This window comes from Pristiophorus japonicus, chromosome 15, assembly GCF_044704955.1.
Source record: "Pristiophorus japonicus isolate sPriJap1 chromosome 15, sPriJap1.hap1, whole genome shotgun sequence".
Lineage (NCBI taxonomy): Eukaryota > Metazoa > Chordata > Chondrichthyes > Pristiophoridae > Pristiophorus > Pristiophorus japonicus.
Genome location: NC_091991.1, coordinates 114,713,662 through 114,721,829, shown reverse-complemented (window position 1 = coordinate 114,721,829; position 8,168 = coordinate 114,713,662).

Genomic DNA, 8,168 nt, shown 5'->3' with positions numbered 1-8,168 from the left:
CATACTCATACACACACGCAGGCACACACAGACACACACACAGACATACACACACGTAGGCACACACAGACACACACACACATAGGCACATACACACACGCGCACACACACACGCACACACACGCAGGCACACACACAGACACACTCACATGCAGACACAAGCAGGGAGCTCAGTCTAACAATCGGGAATGGGAACCCTGGCCTGTTTCCCCACCCCCTCAAGCCCAAAAGCACCAAGGGCGGTTGTAGAGCTCAACCCCAGCTAACTCAGAGCACACCTGGAACCTCCTGATCTGCATGGCTCAGTGTTATACGGGATGGTGCCATTATCTATCAGGAAAGCTCTTACCGCCCTTTGATAACAGGACACTTGGAGCATTTTCTTTCAGAATTCCTCTTACTCCAGGGACGCGAGCACAAAAATCTAGGCTCACACTCCAGTGCAGTGCTGAGGGGGCGCTGCACTGTCCGAGGTGTCGTCTTTCGGATAAGACGTTAAGACGAGGCCCCTTCTGCCCGCTCAGGTGGACGTAAAAGATCCCATGGCACTATAAGTTGGCTGCTGCGTTTCCCACATTACAACAGTGACTATACTCCAAAAGTACTTAATTGGCTATAAAGCGCTTTGAGATGTCCGGTGGTCGTGAAAGGCGCTATATAAATGCAAGTCTTTCTTTTTCTTCTTATGTTACACAGGCTGAGCCATGGATCCCCTGTTTAGATTCAACGCCACTCGCAGTTCCACACTACACGCCCCTGCATTCACTGGCCTCACTGCACTCCTGCTAGTTTCCTGCTTGCACATCATTGCAACTTGTGCATGCTGTGCTACGGCAAAGTTCACCCAGGTTCATGTTCGGCTACAGGCTCTGAGCACCGCTGGGACACCCGCTGTCTCATTCAAATTCAAATTTGATAGATTGCTTTCAGAAAAATGATACCAGAACGGAGAGGCAAGGAGAGGATGAACAGGCCGGGGCTCTTTTCTCTAGAAACGAGAAGGCTGAGGGGTGACCTGATAGAGCTCTTTAAGATTATGAAAGGGCTTGATAGGGTAGACGGAGAGAAGATATTTCCACTTGCCGGGAAAGACCAACACTAGAGGTCATAAATATAAGGTAGTCACTAATAAATCATATAGGGAATTCAAGAAAAACTTCTTTACCCAAAGAGTCATCATCATTATAGGCAGTCCCTCGGAATCGAGGAAGACGTGCTTCCACTCTAAAAATGAGTCCTTAAGTGGCTGAATAGTCCAATACGAGAGACACAGTACCTGTCACAGGTGGGACAGACAGTGGTTGAGGGAAAGCTGGGGGTGGGACAGATTTGCCGCACGCTGTTTCTGCTGCCTGCGCTTGATTTCTGCATGCTCTCGCCGATGAGACTCGAGGTGCTCAGCGCCCTCCCGGATGCACTTCCTCCACTTAGGGCGGTCTTTGGCCAGGGACTCCCAGGTGTCAGTGGGGATATTGCACTTTATCAGGGAGTCGCCTTGTAACATTTCCTCTGCCCACCTTTGGCTCGTTTGTCGTGAAGGAGTTCAGAGTAGAGCGCTTGCTTTGGGAGTCTCGTGTCTGGCATGCGAACAATGTGGCCCGCCCAACGGATCAGTAGTGAGAATGTGGAACTCGCTACCACAGGGGGTGGTTGAGGTGAATAGTATAGATACATTTAAGGGGAAGCTGGATAAGCTCATGAGAGAGAAGGGAATAGAGGGTTATGCTGATAGGGTGAGATGAAGAGGGGTGGGAGGAGGTTCGTGTGGAGCATAAATGTCGTCACAGACCATTTTACTTGTGTCAGTTGTGCCTCAGTAGGATACTCACCTCGGAATCAGAAGGTTGTGCATTCAAGTCCCACTCCAGGGACTTGAGCACATAAATCTAGGTTGACACTCCAGTGCAGTGCTGAGGGAGCTCTGCACTGTCAGAGGTGCCGTCTTTTGGATGAGATGTTAAACTGAGGCCCCGTCTGCTGTCTCAAGTGAATGCAAAAGATTCTATGGCACTATTTCGAAGAAGAGCAGGGGAGTTATCCCCGGTGTCCTGGCCAATATTTATCCTTCAATCAACATAACAAAAACAGATTATCTGGTCATTATCACATTGCTGTTTGTGGGAGCTTGCTGTGCGCAAATTGGCTGCTATGTTTTCCACATTACAACAGTGACATTTCAAAAGTTCTTCATCGGCTGTAAAGCGCTTTGAGACGTCCGGTGGTCATGAAAGGCGCTATACAAGTACAAGTCTTCTCTTTTTCCAAGTCTTTCAATGTTAACATAGAGTCTACAGCAAAGTAGATTCTATGTAAAATAACATTTTGCGATACAGTGAGTAATTTGAGACATGATGTGTGGCGAGTGCAGCATACTTGGGAGGAACAGGTGGCTTTGGACCTTCGGTTTCCAAGGCTCTCCATCACTGGGAATGTCCTTGCCTCATGTCTGGGTTTGCTTGGAACTAATTGATAGAGATTGATTGCCGTGATTAGTCACCAACTCCATTATCATGCGAGTACCAGGATGGGAGAAGGTGAACTAGACGGACTGCACTCTTTTTCATTGATTTGTTCCTCTGTTTGAGAGGCACTGGGGGTGCTGGAGAGGTGGGGCAGGAGGACAGGGCCAGATGGATTGCAGGAGATGAAGTACCTGTTCTCACAAACTGCCAGGCAGCCACCTCAAGCAAAGTCTACGAAATAGGCCCCTGTCCACCCTTGGAGTGGCAGAGAAGTGCGATACAGGGAGACAGAGAGAGAGGGGGAAAGGAAGCTTGTGTAACCAAAGGATACGAGGGGAAACAAGGAAACTGCCACAACCTGGGCAGCAAAAGGCCAGCAAGACCTCAGTCACGTCAAACAGGACAATTAAAAAAAAAGAGTATAGTATTAGGCAGTCCCTCGTATCGAGGATGACCCACTTCCACACCAAAAAGGGATGAGTTCACAGGAGTTTCAATGAGGGACCGGACGTTCCAGGTCCTGAACTACATATTGAAGGGTGGAAGATGCCTGTGCGTGGATTTTTTTAACATGGGCTTGACAGAGCTAGGTCTTGGTCCAGTGGCAAGGGTTAACCAAGACGACTGGAGACCTGCTCTGCTGCACGGACCCGGTGCGCACACATGCTCCTACTATTCAGTGTGGGCTGGCCCGTGCTGCCCCTGGGCCCTCGCCTCTCCTGGGCTGACAAAGCCAGCAAAGTGCAAGCCATCAGGTTACTTTCAGTAATCCGACACCTTTGTAAATTTCACCAGCTGCAAATGAGTTTGACACCATCGCCTTGAAATGTGATTGAACTCACGGGCAGTAATTGACTCGTCGCAAAAGGCCACTGCTTGCTGCGAGTACAGGTCAAACCATGCCGGCGTAAAACTGTGCTGTTCCAGAGCCTTTGAAGTTTGAACACCCAGTGCTCCCCTCCCCCTCCTGCGAGGCACCGATACCAATCCCATTCCTCCCACTCTGCTCACAGCTTCTTCGACCGTGTCCTCCCTATTTCCCTCGGCAGAGGGGTCAACAACAAGGGGGCATAGATTTAAAGTAATTGGTAGGAGGTTTAGAGGGGATTTGAGGGGGAATTTCTTCACCCAGAGGGTGGTGGGGGTCTGGAACTCACTGCCTGAAAGGGTGGTAGAGGCAGAAACCCTCACCACATTTAAAAAGTACTTGGATGTGCACTTGAAGTGCTGTAATGTACAGGGCTATGGTCCAAGATATGGAAAGTGGGATTAGGCTGGGTAGCTCTTTTTCGGCCGGTGCGGACACAATGTGCCGAAATGGCCTCCTTCTTGATGAAGGGGTTTGACTTATAAAGATAGGTTGAGTAGGTTGGGCCTATGCACATTGGAGTTCAGAAGAATGAGAGGTGATCTTATCGAAACATATAAGATAATGAGGGGGCTCAACAAGGTGGATGCAGAGAGGATATTTCTACTCATAGGAGAAACTAAAACTAGGGGACATAGTCTCAGAATAAGGGGTCACCCATTTAAAACTGAGATGAGTAGGAATTTCTTCTCTGAGGGTTATAAATCTATGGAATTCTCTGCCCCAGAGAGCTGTAGAGACTGGGTCATTGAATATATTTAAGGCGGAAATAGACAGATTTTTGAGTGATAAGGGAATAAAGGGTTATGGGGAGCTGGCAGGGAAGTGGAGCCGAGTCCATGATCAGATCAGCCATGATCTTATTAAATGGTGGAGTAGGCTCAAGGGGCCAAATGGCCTACTCCTGCTCCTAGTTCTTATGTTCTTCTGTTCTGTAAATTTCTATGATTCTCTGATTCTATTCCTGCTGCTGGGACTTTGTGCACAGCACGGCACAGACACAACCACAGTCAGGTAACTAAACCCTTCCAAACCCCAGCGCTCACAACCACGGCACTAGGACAAGGGGACTTGGGTTCAAACCACTGAAAGGTACATTTAGGTTTGAACAACCTCTTCACATAAAAAAGTGATGAAAACATTCAATGGTCTTCTGGGGAATGGAGGCAAAATAATCTGGAATGATTTAAGAAACAGCTGAATGGCATGATGCGGGGGTGGGGGGGTGTGGGGGTGGGGCGGATGGAACTGTAAAGGTCTCCCTCAATGGATTATTCCTGGGATTCGGGGTCACTGGTGAGGCGAGCATCTATTGCCCTTCACTCGTTGCCCTTGAGAAGGTGATGGATTAACTCGGATGGGCTGAATGCCCCTCCTCTTCCACATCCATGAGAGCAGACGAAAAAGTGGGCTACCTACTAAGCCACGACTGACACTTTAAAGTAAGTTAAGCTCTTCCTCAATAGTGAGACACTACACACGACTTACACATTCCCACTCCGCACTCAGTATATATTCACCAGTACACAATCTAGTCTGACACTTGGCATTACACTTATCTTTAAGTCCAGTTAAAGTGAATATTGAAACAATAACTTGTATATATATCATCATCATCATCATAGGCAGTCCCTCAAAATCGAGGAAGACTTGCTTCCACTCGAAAAATGAATCCTTAGGTGGCTGAACAGTCCAATACGAGAGACACAGACTCTGTCTCAGGTAGGACAAATAGTCGTTGAGGGAAGGGGTGGGTGGGATTGGTTTGCCACACGCTCTTTCCGCTGCCTGCGCTTGATTTCTGCATGCTCTCGGCAATGAGACTCGAGTTGCTCAGGGCCCTCCTGGATGCACTTCCTCCACTTAGGACTGTCTTTGGCCAGAGACTCCCAGGTGTCGGTGGGGATGTTGCACTTTATCAGGAAGGTTTTGAGGGTGTCCTTGTAACGTTTCCTCTGCTTTATATAGCTCCTTTAACACAGTAAAATGTCCCACGTCGCTTCACAGGAGTGTTATCAAACAAAATTTGACACCGAGCCACATAAGGAGATTGGGGCAGATGACCAAAAGCTTGGTCAAAGAGGTAGGTTTTAAGCAGCGTCTTAAAAGGTGGAGAGGTAGAGAGGCAGAGAGGTTTAGGCAGGGAATTCCAGAGCTTCGGGCCTTGGCAGCTTATTGGTTACATGGCAGTTTCACTGGGGATATATTGAGATGCAGGGATAGCAGACTCTCTTTGACCAAAATCCATCTATAAGAACTGTACTTTTGTGTTGGGGGGTGATCAGATCAACAGATTCCCAATTTACATACAGTGGCTGTACTTTGTAAACGCTGATTGTCAACCCATTGGGCAAGGAGGTCGCAGGTTTCATTGCTGGCTTGTGTGGAAACATGTTCAAACGTGAAGCCTAGCCCAGAGGGTGCAGTGCCAGAGTGTCTGTGGAACAGGACCCCAGTGAGGAATCAGCACCGTCATAAGAAGCAAGAAAACAGAGGGGATAAACATTCAGGAGAGAGAGCCAAGGCAGCAAGGGGGAAGGGCTGAAAACTGGCAGTCTCTGACAACGAACAGCTCAAACTCTAGGCACCCTGTGATATACTATAAATACACAGAAACCTGCTACAGCCTCAGGAAATCACATCCAGAATTGTTGATTGTTCGAAGTCATCTGTGCCAACGGAGACAGTGACTTCAAACTGAATAAAAACATCTCCTAAAATGAATGTCACAACTCTGGCAGGTAGTAGACGCACTGGAACGATTTCAAGCCTTGATCCCACGGAAAGGACCCGCGAGGAACCCTTCAGAGCCCCAGCCATTCTTGTATTGGCTAAATGTAATCTAAAGCCCCGAGTGCTCGCTCCCGAGTACCTGCAGCGTGAGGGGAGAGAGAGCGGAGTGGCTGCAGTGGCTCAGCTCGGGCGGGGGCAGAGCACGGTACATTGCCCTGTGTGGGTCAGGCTGTGGTCCCCACCATCTCTCATTGCCCACTCTCCGGGGCTCAGACTCACCTGCAGGTCCTGGACACCTGAGCCTCTTCCACATGCTCCCTCTCCCTCGGCCCGTCCAGCCTTTCCTGTCTGTTGCCCAGTTGGAATTTGGGAGTCTCCTTCTCTTGGGGTGGGGTGTGGGATGGTTGCAGCCCCCCTCTCCCGATTCACCAGCTTCTGGTCACCGAGCCTCACATCTCAGCCGCGGTCCTGTTACTGATTCCTCTCTCCCTCCCTCTCCAGTGTTCAGGGCTGCTCCACTTCACTTTTCCTCCTGAATGTCTCTCTCTGTGCTGGGATAAAGTTCAGACTCTTCCTCCCCTGCAGGACTGATACAGCCCCTGATGCTGTTCCTGCCACTGCGGCCACACCGCGCTCTCTCTCCTCTCTATCTCTCTCCCTCGCTGTGTCCTGGGCTCATTCACTCACATCGCGCTCAAAGCGGCTCCGCCCCTCGCCGGCTCCCAGAGCCCATCCCATTCATAGCTCAATCTCCACACTGCCGGGTCCTAGAGCCGATTCCATTCATAGCATAGTCCCCACACTGCTGGGTCCTAGAGCTCATCCCATTCAAAACACAATCTCCACACTGCTGGGTCCTCGAGCTCATCCCATTCAACACACAATCCCCACACTGCTGGGTCCTAAAGCCCATCCCATTCTAGGCACAATCCCCAGCTCCTCCACACTCACGGTTGCCAACTCTGGTTGGATATATTCCTGGATGTTTCATCACATGACCGTCCACCTCATCAAGTCAAACTGTCTTGATCCCACCTCCGATACTTTTATGAGTAAGAAACGAAAGTACTCGAAGAAAATAAAGAAAAACACACCATGTTTTTATTGCTCCAACGAGTTTTCTTCTGTGTTGCTCGCAGCAGTGTCCTGGGAATGTGCCTTTAATTCCTGGAGACTCCAGGCCAATCCTGAAGGATTGGCAACCCTATCCACACTTCTGGGTCCTAGAGCCCACTTGATATAAACCATTAAGTTCCCACCTAATTCACATTGCTTTGTCCTAGAAAGTATCTTCTATACAGCACCATGTTACTGAACCCAATCTGTATGGGCTCTGTACCCTGGATCATCAATGCCATTTTAGCTTCACCCTTAGCTAGTTCAACATCATTCATGTCATTTTTACCCTTCCTATGTCCAACACTTTACAGTTGTCCAAAACTCTGATGCCCATGTCCTAATTCGCACCAAGTCCCGTTCACCCTTGATCTCGCTGACCTACAGCAACACCTCAGTTTTAACATTTTCATTCCTGTTATCAAACCCCTCCATTGCTTCGCCCCTCCTTATCTGATACCTCCTCCAGCCCTACAACCCCCCCCCTTGCCCCCAAGATCTGTGCGCTCCTTCAATTCTGGCCTCTTGCACATCCCCAATTTTTATCACCCTACCATTGGTGGCCATGCCTTCAGCTGCCTAGGCCCTAAGCTCTGGCATTCCCTTCCTAAACCTCCTTTAAGGCACTGCTACCTCTTTGATCAAGTTTTTGGACCCCTATCCTAATATCTCCTTATGTGCCTCGGAGTCACATTTTGTTTGATAATTGCTCCTGTGAAGCCTTGGGACGTTTTTACTCTGTTGAAGGTGCTATATAATTACAAGTTGTTGTTGTTATCTGTATTAAATTTTATCTGCTACTATTCTGCCCATTTTTATATTTTGTCCCTTCCGGGAGTGGAACCTTTCAGCAGGAGATTTAATGAATAGGAACAGTCTCTGATAGAGTAGAGAGTTAATTGTGTGGAAGGAATGGACGATGAGCTGGAATACCTTTTTTAATGACCTTGAAGCTGCCTTATCTTTTTCTCAGTGTCACACTTCTAGTC